The following is a 12,709-nucleotide window of genomic DNA, read 5'->3' as shown; positions in this document are numbered from 1 at the left end:
CACTAAAAACGGCAGCCTGCTGCAGCTCCCTCTCCCATCCACTCTCTCTGCTCCCCCGCTCCTCCCCCATCCCTGACACCTTGCTCCTCTGGTGAACTGCTCGGCCGGCGGGGCAGATCAGGGCCTCCCATGGCCGGATCTGCCATCCTCCGCCTCGGATCTACGGCCTTTGCATCAGGTGGCGTGGCGCTTCTCCCCCATCTCCGGCGCCTACCTTCTTCGTCGAACCGGCCGGCCGCCGGGGCGGATCCGGGCCACCCATGGCCGGATCTGCCCCCCTCTTCCCCGGATCTACCGTTTTGCAGCGGCTAGGGGGGGAAGGCGGCATCTACTCCAACTCCGGTGTACGGCGCGGCGTGCAGGCGGGGGTGCCTAGCGCAGGGGTAGCGTGCGCGGAAGCGATGCCTGGCGCGCGGAGGCGGCGTCCAGCCGTTGGTGTCGCGGCCAACCCCTTCCTGCGGCTGTCCACTCTCCTCGGGTCTGCGCCCTGGCGCCGTGGCACCCATCGGTTCCTGTGCCTCGTGGGGATGGTGCCTCTGGATGCATGGAGCTCCGGGCGAAAGCTCAGTCCGGTGGTGTCCGGGCGGACGACGGTGACGCCTTTAGCACCACATACCTCCTTGGAGGCATCGTTCTCTGAGCCCCATGCTCCTGTGCCACCGGTTTCTGGGCGAAAAGACCCGCCTTAGAAGCCTCTAAGGCCAGCGGCGATGACGTCCATGTCACTGCCATGGGCGTCCTCCCCTTCCTGAAGGCGTCGCTGAAGAATCGGCCTAGTTCCTACCGTCGGTTACTTGAGGAGTCACTCATTGTGCCTGTTCTGCTTCATTTCCACTCGCATTGGTCTATCCTGCAGCTGTTGACCTTGCTCGGTTTGTCGTGGATTTCGTAGCGGATGCTTTGCCACTGCTGCTTATCCCCCGGTGGATGCTTGGCCGCTGGTTGGTTCGTTGGCGGATGCTTTGCCGTCGTTTGGTTTGTTGGCGGATGCTTTGCCGCCGTTGTCGATGGCCTCCTCTCTGGTAGATGCTTTACTGCGAAGAGTGACCTGGCCCTTCCCCTGCTACAGATGCTTTGTCGTAGTGGGTGTCTTCGCTTGTTCCCCGGCGGATGCTTGGGCGCTGGTTGGTTCGTTGGCGAATGCTTTGCCGCCGTTTGGTTCGTTGGAGGATGCTTTGCTGCTGTTGTTGCTGGACGGTCTTCTGTGTAGGTGATCATTGCGATGTCGTATCCTTTTTCTTATAGGCTCAGTTCGTAGGTTTTGGTGTCGTGGGCAGTCGCCATCTTTTGTATCCTTTTTCCTTGCTCTTAGTTTCTACTCCAGATCACTCACCACTAGCTTGGTGGTTTATAATCTGTGCTATGAGGGTTCTCTCGTAGCTGCATCGTGTAATTCTCTCTGCTTAATGAAAAACGGGCTATATTCCCCGGTCGCGAAAAAAAGAGAGAACACAGAGCAGGGGCGATTGAAATGCTGCAGGCTAAGGGGCCACCAAGAATGTGTTCCGCTCAAATCTTTTTCCCTCTTATGGCCTTGGGCCACCATGTAAATGTTTTTGTTTAAGCAAAGTCATATTTCTTTGGGTGTTGTTCATTACTGTAACAATTTATTGCACTATTGTTCTCCCATTGCTATAATATACCATTATTTTGAATCTTATTTTGATGTTCTTTTGTTGCAGGACTATAGTGTTTTCTCTGAATGTCCTATTTCAATTTCAAAGGTTAGAAGTACTTCTTAGAGAAGCAACATCATGCAAAACGCGTCAAAGGAGAGCAGCACAAACAGCCTGTTCGGTTGGCTGGTTCGTATCGTTGCTGGTTCGTGAAGAAGTACCGCTGGCTGGTTTGTGTGAGAGAAAAATACTGTTCCGGCTGAAAATTTACGATCGTTTACGGCAAGCCACGGCCAAACGAACAGGATAAAAGTGTCCTCACATTTGTTTTATATAATCATCTATCTGTCATTGTCGCAGTTTAGTCAAGCGGACGTTAGGTAATCATCATTCAAAATAGGAGAAAAAAATGAAGTTCAATATTTAAACAAATTTGTAGTATAGTTGACTAATTCCTTAGCTAGCCTTTTTTTTTTTGCATTTCTTGAATTAGTTGCTCTAGCTTTCATGTGGGAGAGAACATTTTTGTAATGCACGAAATGAACGAGATCGAGATCAGAAATGTTACTCATTGTTATCAGAGGCACACGACTATAAAGGGAGATATCGGTTTAGCTAGAGCGGTTCGACCCGTGATCCTGGTTTGGCACAGACGGTGCGGCGGGTCAGCATTAGGAGCCATCGAGTGTTCTCTCGGCTCTCGTTGGGGGCGGGGTCATGGAGCTTTTGCGCCAAGGCCCTCCGTACTACGCCTAATAATTTGTTACGCGCGGTGCATGGCTTTTGGTTGGGCCGTTTGCTTCGTTTTTTTGCTACGGCATGGCAGTTGCCTTCTTTCCTCTTGTCGGTGGATTTTTGCGTATATCTGGCGTTCGATTTTGCGTTGTGATGTTTACATAGCATGCTCACAAGGTGGTTGCAGCTGGTACGTACGTGCTGAATCAATTTGGCAACCATGTACCGAAACAACGCATGCATTATACACACGTCACGACCAGGACTGAAGACGGAACAGCGAAAGACTATAGAGTCGCTTTCACCATTAAAACTTTTCTACATGAATCACATGCTCCAATTTGGAACGTCAACACCAAATCAATCCAAACGAATTTATGTCGCAACGGGGTTTGCAATATGAAATGCGGGGCGGGGTGGAATGTTTGTTAGGGTATATATATGTATAATTATATTATATTACTACTACCTCGTGCGTGTGTCCTTACTCCTTAGCCCCACCGCTCCCGCACGGACTACCACCACCGCCCCACACCTCCCGTCGCGCCGCCGAGCGACGGCGCGCATCCGCCTCCTCCGCTCCGCTCTGCCTCCCGCGCTGTCTCGCCTCTCATCGCCGCCCCGCCTCCCTCCGTCGTTCCTGGCCGCCGGGCTTCTTCTCCGTCGCCGGCTACGCGCGTGAGGAGGGCGGAGGAGCCGCAGCGAGTGGATCCAGGGGATGCGGCGTCCATCCCGCGTGAGAAGGGACAAGGAGCCGGTGAGGAGATCTACTTTTTTCAGCTCCTCCATCTCTCACAGCTCTCTCTAGTGCCGCTTTTTGGAACCCTGGTCAGATAGCTGTAGTTCTCAGGGTTAGATCGAGTGAAATGCAGTTCCTTTACACTACCTGTTTGGTTCATTCCAGTTTCATACTTGCTGCAGGTCCTTTCCCCTGACTGGAGATGTAGAGTGCATTCTCTGGTTTCCTCCCGCAGTGCAAGATGAGGAAATGTTCAAAATCTCTTAAGCCGTGTAGCCTGACAAGCTTACTGCAGAGGTACTAGTTTCATCTTCATTTAATATTATTATTGTCCATTAATGTTCTTTCCTTGTAATAGCTATCTAAAGCTAGTTGTTTACTTTTGTTCTGTTCTAGCTGGTCTAGGACAAGGGACAACTGGGATTTCTTGGCACTTTGTCAAGTCTGTGAGTAGAAGTTTGGTGGAACCATCGTCTTTGTTCAAGATGATGCAGAGGCCACCGCTTCGTCCGGAGGAGTACTCCTTGAAGGAGACCTCACCTCACCTCACCTTGGTGGTGCAGCTGCTGGTGACAAGCTCACCACCACCTATGACCTGGTTGAGCAGACGCAGTACCTTTATGTAAGAGTGGTAAAAGCAAGGGAACTTCCAAGCAAGGACATCACTGGGAGCTGTGACCCGTATGTTGAGGTGAAGCTAGGAAATTATAAGGGCCAAACTCGGCATTTCGAGAAGAAGAACAACCCAGAGTGGAATCAGGGCCTTCTCAAAGGAGCGCATTCAGTCATCAGTTGTGGAGATTGTGGTCAAGGACAAGGATCTTGTCAAGGATGACTTCATTGGGCATGTTATATTTGATCTGAATGAGGTCCCGAAGAGAGTGCCACCTGATAGCCCATTGGCTCCACAATGGTATCGGTTGGAAGACCAAAATGGGCACAAGGTAAAGGGGGAGTTGATGTTGGCTGTTTGGATGGGCACTCAAGCAGATGAAGCATTCCCTGAAGCATGGCATTCTGATGCAGCGTCTGTCCCTGACGATGGCCTTGCAAGCATTAGATCGAAATTCGAAAGTCTATCTTACTCCAAAGCTTTGGTATCTCCGTGTCAATGTCATTGAAGCTCAGGATCTTATACCAAATGACAAGACCAGGTTCCCTGAGGTTTATGTCAAAGCAATGCTAGGCAACCAAGTCCTTAGAACCAGGGTATTAGCAAGCCGGACCTTGAATCCAATGTGGAATGAAGACTTGATGTTTGTTGCAGCTGAGCCATTTGAAGAGCACCTAATTTTGAGTGTAGAGGACAGGGTGGCCCCAGGAAAGGATGAAGTAATTGGAAGGACAATAATTTCACTGCAGCATGTACCCCGGCGGCTGGATCACAGGTTGCTAACCAGCCAGTGGTATAACCTTAAGAAGCATGTGATTATTGATGGTGAGCAGAAGAAAGAGACCAAGTTTTCAAGTCGGATTCACTTGAGAATTTGTCTTGAAGGTGGATATCATGTCTTGGATGAGTCAACACATTACAGTAGTGATTTAAGGCCAACTGCAAAGCCTCTGTGGAAACCTAGCATTGGCATTCTTGAGCTGGGTATCTTGACAGCACAGGGCCTGTTGCCAATGAAGACCAAGGATGGGCGTGGCACAACTGATGCCTATTGTGTTGCAAAGTATGGACAGAAATGGGTGCGTACTAGGACTATAATCGACAGTTTCACTCCCAAACGGAATGAACAGTACCTGGGAGGTGTATGACCCATGCACTGTGGTCACAATCGGTGTATTTGACAATTGCCACCTGAATGATGGGGAAAAGGCCAATGGTGCCCGTGATACCAGAATTGGGAAGGTCCGCATCCGCCTCTCGACACTTGAAACTGATCGGATGTATACCCACTCATACCCTCTTCTTGTTCTGACACCTGGTGGCGTTAAGAAGATGGGTGAGGTGCAGCTTGCTGTCCGTTTCACATGCTCATCACTGCTCAACATGATGCATCTGTACTCACAGCCCTTGCTGCCCAAGATGCACTATGTGCACCCGTTGTCCGTGATACAGGTGGACAACCTGAGGCGCCAAGCTACAAACATTGTCTCCACAAGGCTGGGCCGTGCAGAGCCACCACTGCGAAAGGAAATTGTGGAGTATATGCTTGACGTGGACTCGCACATGTGGAGCATGAGAAAGAGCAAGGCAAATTTCTTCCGCATCATGGGTGTCCTGAGCCCCTTGATTGCAGTGGCGAAGTGGTTTGATCAGATCTGTCACTGGAGGAACCCGCTGACCACCATACTGATCCATGTCCTCTTTGTGATACTGGTTCTATACCCAGAGCTGATACTGCCCATAATCTTCCTCTACCTGTTCCTGATCGGGGTGTGGTACTACAGGTGGCGGCCAAGGAAGCCGCCGCACATGGACACCCGCCTCTCCCACGCAGAGACTGCCCACCCCGACGAGCTCGACGAGGAGTTCGACACCTTCCCCACCTCCCGCACGCCGGACATCGGATGCGCTATGACAGGCTGCGCAGCGTTGCGGGGAGGATCCAGACCGTGGTTGGCGACCTCGCGACGCAGGGCGAGCGGCTGCAGTCGCTGCTGAGCTGGAGGGATCCAAGGGCAACTGCACTGTTCATGGTCTTCTGCTTCATCGCCGCCATCGTCCTGTACGTCACCCCGTTCCACGTCGTGGTCTTCCTCGCAGGCCTGTACGTACTGAGGCACCCCAGGTTCCACCACAGGATGCCATCTGTCCCGCTCAACTTCTGCAGGCGTCTGCTGGCGAGGACCGACAGCATGCTGTAGGCGCGGCAGGTGCCTGGCTCCATTGCTGGTTCGGTGGTTTCACCTGTCAGTTGCAGCTCACAGATGGTTACTCTGTCTCTCTCTCTCTCTTAAGTAAGTGTATCCGAAACCAATGAACTGCTAGCTATCTTCGGTATTTCTGTAGCTTCTCTCTGTTGCATGGTTGGTTATGTATTCAGATGGTTGTGAACCTTTCCTGTAACAACCGAACGCATGATGCGTGACTGTGGCTTAGGTAAGGTATGCATGCATGTGTGATGATTGAAAACTCCGGGCGTTAGCTATTGCTTCACCTACTTGTTCAGCAGCAGTGCTGTCAGTCAGCTAACGTGGTTCTCTACTGCATGTGATGATGTGCATCGTGTCGTTTGGTTTCCAGTTCGATTTATCTGTTTGCTACGTGATTGATTTCAGTTTTACTTGGGAAATACTGATCTGAATTCCAGGCGAATTATGAATAGGAGACCCAGAGTTGTCTGCTACGCAGACTGGGAACTAGTTGGGTGTCAATCTAAGCAGAGGCAGGTTGCTGTACTTCTGAACTTAATATAATAGTGATGTCAAAGTTGAATTTGCACGGTGCAGCGGCAAAACTTCCGAACAGAGCTGCTGCAGTTTTCTTCAGAACGCTCATGGAGGGTCCTGCAGCTCCTGCTGGACTGCAAGTATGTGGCAGAGCATGGCCCAACTGGTTGTCTTGGGGAAAAAATGGTCAGGGCCAACTTTTTTTTTTTTGAAAGGGGGTCCATTTTTTTTTGGGACAAGGTGTCAGGTCCAACTGAACGCTATCCGTGAGATGTCTTCTATGGGCTGTCCATACTTTGGTTTACTACATGTAATCCTTGCATTCAGTGAGTCACAGGTGCCATTTTGACTGACCTCTTCGACATAATTTTCAACGACATAATTTTCACTGTCTGTGTGATTCCAAATCTGATACCACCTCGTCTAAAAAAAATACAATTCTTGTTTCATTCTCGATTAAAATATCTAAAATTTAACACACCAAATAAACATATTACAAAGTTTGTGACAACTCTAATGATACTTATGTAGTACGATAAATATTACTCCCTCCGTTCCTTAATATAAGCCATATAGATTTCTAAAGAAAATTCCAAAATATAGGTATGTATCAGCTCCCACGCCGATTAGTTTAGAAACTTTCCCACCGTACATAGCACATGTCCCAACCAATCCCTTAGATTTAGGAAGCAATCTGATTGGGAGAGAGAAGATGACATGATTTCCCTTTTTTTCCTCGGTCTCACATCCTTCCCCAAGCCGTGCGTTAATATTGGTGCTAAAAACTATATGACTTATATTAAGGAACGGAAGGAGTAGTATCTTTTACTAAAAAAATCTGCTTAAACTTGATATATTTTAACATAGTAAGCAAAAAAAAATTATTATTGTAGAATTGCATTTTTTAGGGATGGAGTATCTCAAAGGCGATTCGTGGAGCTCCTAGGTTGTCAGTGGTTTACTAGTACTAGTACTCCCATCCTGAAAAAGAACAGGTAAGGATCAGAGTGTTCTCACTGTACAAACCAAATGAGTTCCGTTCCATTGTACTAGTAAACCCTTCTCTTTCCCAACATATGGCAAAATCAGTCTAGTGATGGTCAAGGCATAAAACTAAAAACTATAGATCACATGACACGTGTCCAGCAGAAGTCCGGAAATTTCACAAGTCCGGGTGTTTCGACTTTCAAAGTCCGTTCCTTGTTGCAATGTCAAAGTTAGCTGGTGATGGGCATTTTGTTTCGAAAATGAAGGTCCCTGGAATGTGTGTGTAGGACGGAAGCATTGGCTTCCCGATCACTGTCTGTCATGATCTTTGGTCACTGCACTGCAGCTGTAGCTACCATTTTTTTTAAAGGAAATGTTCGCCATATGTCATATGTCATATTCTGATTCTCCTGTTTGAATTGAATGTTCACAGTTCGTATGGCCCTATTGTACTTCATGGACGGCGCCTAGATTGGATTTTATTTTTTTTATTTCCGCTTGCATGCCATGGATTTTTTTATGCAAGATTAATATGCATGGTGTCTGCAGAAAGTCTCTAGAATTGTGTCAAACACAGAAATATTCAATCATGTTCTTGAAAATAATGCTGCAGATTAAACGCTCTGGCCGCAGGATTCTTTTCCTCGATCGAGGCCTTATGCTTGTTGTGCCAATATAATTTAAACTCCAACTCCAAGCAGTAGATAGACTTCAGCTGGCTGGGTTGCACTTCGTTGTCGAGGTACGTCAACAAAGATAATCCTATATATACAGCATGCTGCAATATGGACTATGTACATTCAGTTTACATTTCACTGTGCATGCATTCAGCACTGGGTTTCTTTTCTTTGAGAGACTATAGCTAGCTTTGTCTTTTGTATTTGTGGATGGAATTCAGTTAACACACTTAATGTGAAAGATCAGTATGCATTCAGTTTACATTTCACTGTGCATGCGTTCAGTAATAAGATCAGTTTACTGTAGCCAGTAGGCTTATAGATGACAGTTTGCTATGATCTACAAATGTACTCCGCTGCCTTAAACTTCTTGTCCATATTTATCAGCTAGTCTATGTATCTTTCAGTTTCAGTTTATATGATATAAAATTTGGATCTGACTCACTATTTCTCTGTTTCTTCAGGTGAAAAGATGCCATCCAATGCATCAGAGGGGTCTGGAACTCATGAGAGTGAAAGTCATACATCTTTGACGCCACGTCGTATGCGGTCCAATGTTTGGGAGCATTTCGAGAAAGATTTGGCTCTTCATGACTAAAACTAAAGACCTCGCTGATGAAGGTACAAGGCCTTTTCTTTTAATAAATGTTCTATTTTTCGTTTCTAGTAATTGAACAAAATTTCATTTGTTAGATCAAGATCAGTTTCTGTATTGTTTTCTTTCTTGGCAACTAAATAAAATTTCATTTTTCAGATCAAGATCTGGAACTTGAAGAGGGCAGTAGAAGTAGCAGGTATGTTGTGAAGCCACTTTTTCCTAGTATGTTGTTGTTGCTGAAATTGTCTGAACTGCTGGATCTTTGAAATTGTCTAAACTGCTGGATCTCTGAAATTGTTCTTTTAGGATTGAATGATGTTACCAAATGTAGCAGCATAGTTATTTTACTTTACTGATCATAGATATTGTGGTTAGCATTCGAATTAAAATATGGAAACCTATATTTTTCTGAGTCTTTCGCATGTAAGCATGGCTTTCTGCTGCAATATTACTTGGCGAGTTGAGTTCCAAAATATTGGATTCAAGATCGCTTCGGTTCAGTAGTGTTGGAACAAAACACTGCATTCCTTTTCATGATCCTAACATTATTGTCTTCTGAGTAGTATTATCAGCTTCTTATGGTTATAATATTCTCAACTATCAACAAAAATATGGCCTCAGAGTACAGGATTGTAAAGTAAGTACTGCCTTCAGTCCTAAAGAGAAGTGTACTGCTTTTCGTTCACTTTGTTTGTTCTTTTTTCTGGCACATTGTTTTTTTTTTTGAAACGCAATGGCAGGAGCTCTGCCTTTCCATTAAGATAGGAAAGAGAGTTTATATACAAGATCTGGCACATTGTTTTTGTGGGGTCTTGTGAAATGTGAATCATGTCTGAAGCTACTGCTTCATTGAGTAATTAAAGGCACTTAGTCGGGTCTCATTTTCAGCTACTGCTTCATTGACTAATGTTACACTGTTTGATGGAAACTCTTTTTATAACGCAGACATTCGGTTGAATGATGGCAACTCTGAAAGAAGAAGTAACAAGGAAGCCTGTACTGGCAACGATCTGTGTCTATTGCTCGCATTAGTTTTCTAGTTCTGTTGTCAGTAGTTTTGGTGGAGATGTACTGCTAGCTGTGCAGATTATCTTGTAATGAAGTAGCAGCTTATCTATTTTGTTCCTAGGAGTATGTGATGTTTTAAACCTTTTTTTATTTTTCCTAGATTATCTATATTCCATATAAAGAGCTGTTACTTCATCCTTGCTTACGCTGACTTCTGAATATAGACAAGTTTGAGGTGAACGAACAGCTGGTGGCCTGGTGGGTTGGGAAATGGATTTTAATTGCTTGAGCCCACAGGTCCAGCGTCAGGTTTGGTTGGGTGCGGGGTGACGGAAGTTACGGTTGAAGCTGGTTTGGCTTCTGCAAATGAGTGAGTGGATTGGTGTGGGCTTATTAAAGAGCGCATGCATGTCTTGGATTGGTGCGGGTTTACCTCTTATATATGCCTGACATAGTGGCATATACTCCTTTATTTAAGAGAAATAGATGGAGCACAAATTAACTCCATTATTGGGGAACTGAAGAGAGCCTTATTACAGTCTTACACGGCCGAACATAAACTGTAGCGGCGGCTTCCGTAAGGAGTATTTGGCTATTTGCACAATACCGCGCAAGTGTGGACCGGGAAAACGCTCAGAAGTCAGAACTCAGAACTCAGAACTCAGATGGAGATGCTGTTTGGAATGCCCTTGGCTGTGATGCCGGCGGCATCGCCCTTCTTGTCGGAGGTGTTGGGGTAGAGCAGCGTGTAGGGGAACTTGGCCAGCCCGTTGAGCCGTGGGTCCGCGTTCAAGGTCATCACGCGGCTCTCGATCTCGGTAAGCCGCGTGCCGAACCGCCTGAACGCCTCCTGCGCCTTGGCGTCCGACGTCCACTCAGGCGTGTCGCGCTGGCCGAGGTACACCTCGTCGGAGGAGTGGCTCGACAGGATCTCCAGCAGCGAGATGCTGACGAGGGCCTGGAACTGGCTCGTGATGGTGCGCACGAACACCTTCTCCGGGTTTTTCCCCAGCTCCGCGTACTCGTCGCTGCCCGGCGCCGGCATCGGCTTCCGGCTGACGGACGGACGGTTCGGGAGGTACCCGGCGTACGGGTACTGCCTGAAGTTGACGGCCGCGTGGAGCGCCGACGCGATCCAGATGATGGTGGTGCAGGCCTTGACGAGCTCCGCCACCGTCTGCATCTCGGGCCACCAGGGCGCGTCCTTGAGATCGGCGTGCCCGACCTCGCGCGCCTCCTTCCACCACGCCTGCAGCTCCACGTCCGCCTGCACCACGCCGTCGTTGGGGTAGTAGAGACGCCCAGGTACCCCGTCACCCACTGCTCGATGGCGTGCCAGATGGCCAGCCCGTCCGACGCGTACGGGTAGTCCTCCACCAGCAGCCGCACCTTGTACGGGCTCGACGGGTCGGCAACAGCCATGCCTCTCTTGATTAGGTCGTCAGTGGGAGGCTGCTCGGTGAAGTTCCAGTTCTTGTAGATGACGGCTGACATCTCGAACGCGTACTGGCGCGGGAAGACGGTGGTCTCGAAGATGCCGCCGGCGTTGACGAGCATCTGGCGCGCGTTGGAGTTGATGTTCATGGTGTCGCGGTAGTGCGGCAGCAGCAGCTTGTGCACGGGGTGCGTCACGCTGAGCTGCCGGTTGGTCGCGATGACGAACGGCTCCATCACGGCGTGCGTGTTGAGCCAGTGACTGATGAGCTGGTGCCAGCAGTAGTCGTTCACGTTGGCGTAGGCCTTGGCGAGGTGCCACACCCACGCCTCCGCGCCGGTCGTCGACGTGGGCGTGTACACGGTGCTCTTGGCGGTGGTCAGGCCGTCCCTAGGCTTCGCCTGACTGTATAGGATAAACACTATTGCTTCAAGGAGCTGCTAGCCAGTCCGTCATCGTACCAACGTCCATCAACGCCTCAAGTCTTTCGGTAACGCTATGACTCTTACGTCCGACGGTTCCGGAGGCGTGTCAGATAACTATTGGATACGGCGGCCACGCGTCCTCCTCCACTCGTCTCTCTCGGCCTTATCCACTCGCACTGCAGTTCATTTCACAGCCAATCCACATGTTCGCTGTCGTTGCTCCTCTCCTCTCCCTCTCCTCCCCCCATGGATCCAGGAGCACCGCGTGCCCTCGACTGCGCTCCGCAGCGCCGTGAGCCGGCGACCGCGCTCCTCCCCGCCTTCCGCTCGTCCTCCACACAACTTGCTCCCTCCCTAGACGGCGGCGGCATCCTCTCCCACTCCGGCGTCCTCCTCCCCCACCCCGACGGCGTCCATCCCCGACACCGGCGTCCTCCCCCACCACGGCGGCTCCTTCTCCCACATCGACGTCTCCTTCCCCGTCCCCGGCGTCCTCCCCCCCCCCCCCACCTCGGCTCCCTCCTCCCCACCCCGGCGGCAGCCCTCCCCGACACCGGCATCCTCCCCCATAGGGAGCTCCTAACGCCCTCAGATCTGGCGGCCATGGCGCTCCCCGTGCAGGGCTCTCCCCCCTATATGTTGCAATTGTATCTTTCAGTTGTTTCAGACGCTTCAGAGGTATGTTACAATTAAATCGTAAGGATGTTGCATAAGTAGATCTGGGGATGCTTTGCCCATGTTTCAACGGGTTTTCAAAGATTTTGTTGCAAGCACTGTTTCAAAATGTTTCACTTGTTTCTAGATGATGTTGCAATCGTTATGATCTGGATGTTTCATATGCTTCGAACAAATGTTGCAACAATACTTTCGAAATGTTTCAGTTGCTTTAGTATCATGTTGCAGTAGGTGTTCCATGCTGTTGTAAGTGTTTTTATTCGAGTGTTGCTTCATATGCTTTCAGCCTAATGTTGCAGCAATTGTTCCATGATATTGCAATAATATGTTCATGGCGTTTCAGATGCTTTAGCCTAATGTTGCAACAATTGTTCCATGTGTGTTGCAATAATATGTTCATGGTGTTTCAGCTGCTTCAGCGTAATGTTACAGTAGTTGTTCCACGTTGTTGCACGTGTTTTATTCCAGCTTTCTA

General features: G+C 48.9%; 2 pseudogenes; one reads left to right on the top strand and one right to left on the bottom strand.

Moving 5' to 3' along the window:
• Positions 1–2,860: 2,860 nt before the first annotated feature.
• LOC136450928 (FT-interacting protein 7-like) lies at positions 2,861–6,186 on the top strand (annotated as a pseudogene).
• A 4,165-nt stretch (positions 6,187–10,351) lies between these two features.
• On the bottom strand, positions 10,352–11,530 carry LOC136453800 (linoleate 9S-lipoxygenase 2-like; annotated as a pseudogene).
• Between the last annotated feature and the right edge of the window lie 1,179 nt (positions 11,531–12,709).

Source organism: Miscanthus floridulus, chromosome 5 (genome assembly GCF_019320115.1).
Source record: "Miscanthus floridulus cultivar M001 chromosome 5, ASM1932011v1, whole genome shotgun sequence".
In the NCBI taxonomy this organism is placed as follows: Eukaryota; Viridiplantae; Streptophyta; class Magnoliopsida; order Poales; family Poaceae; genus Miscanthus; species Miscanthus floridulus.
The sequence above is the reverse complement of the archived record's forward strand: the minus strand, read 5'-3'. Positions and strand labels throughout refer to the sequence as shown.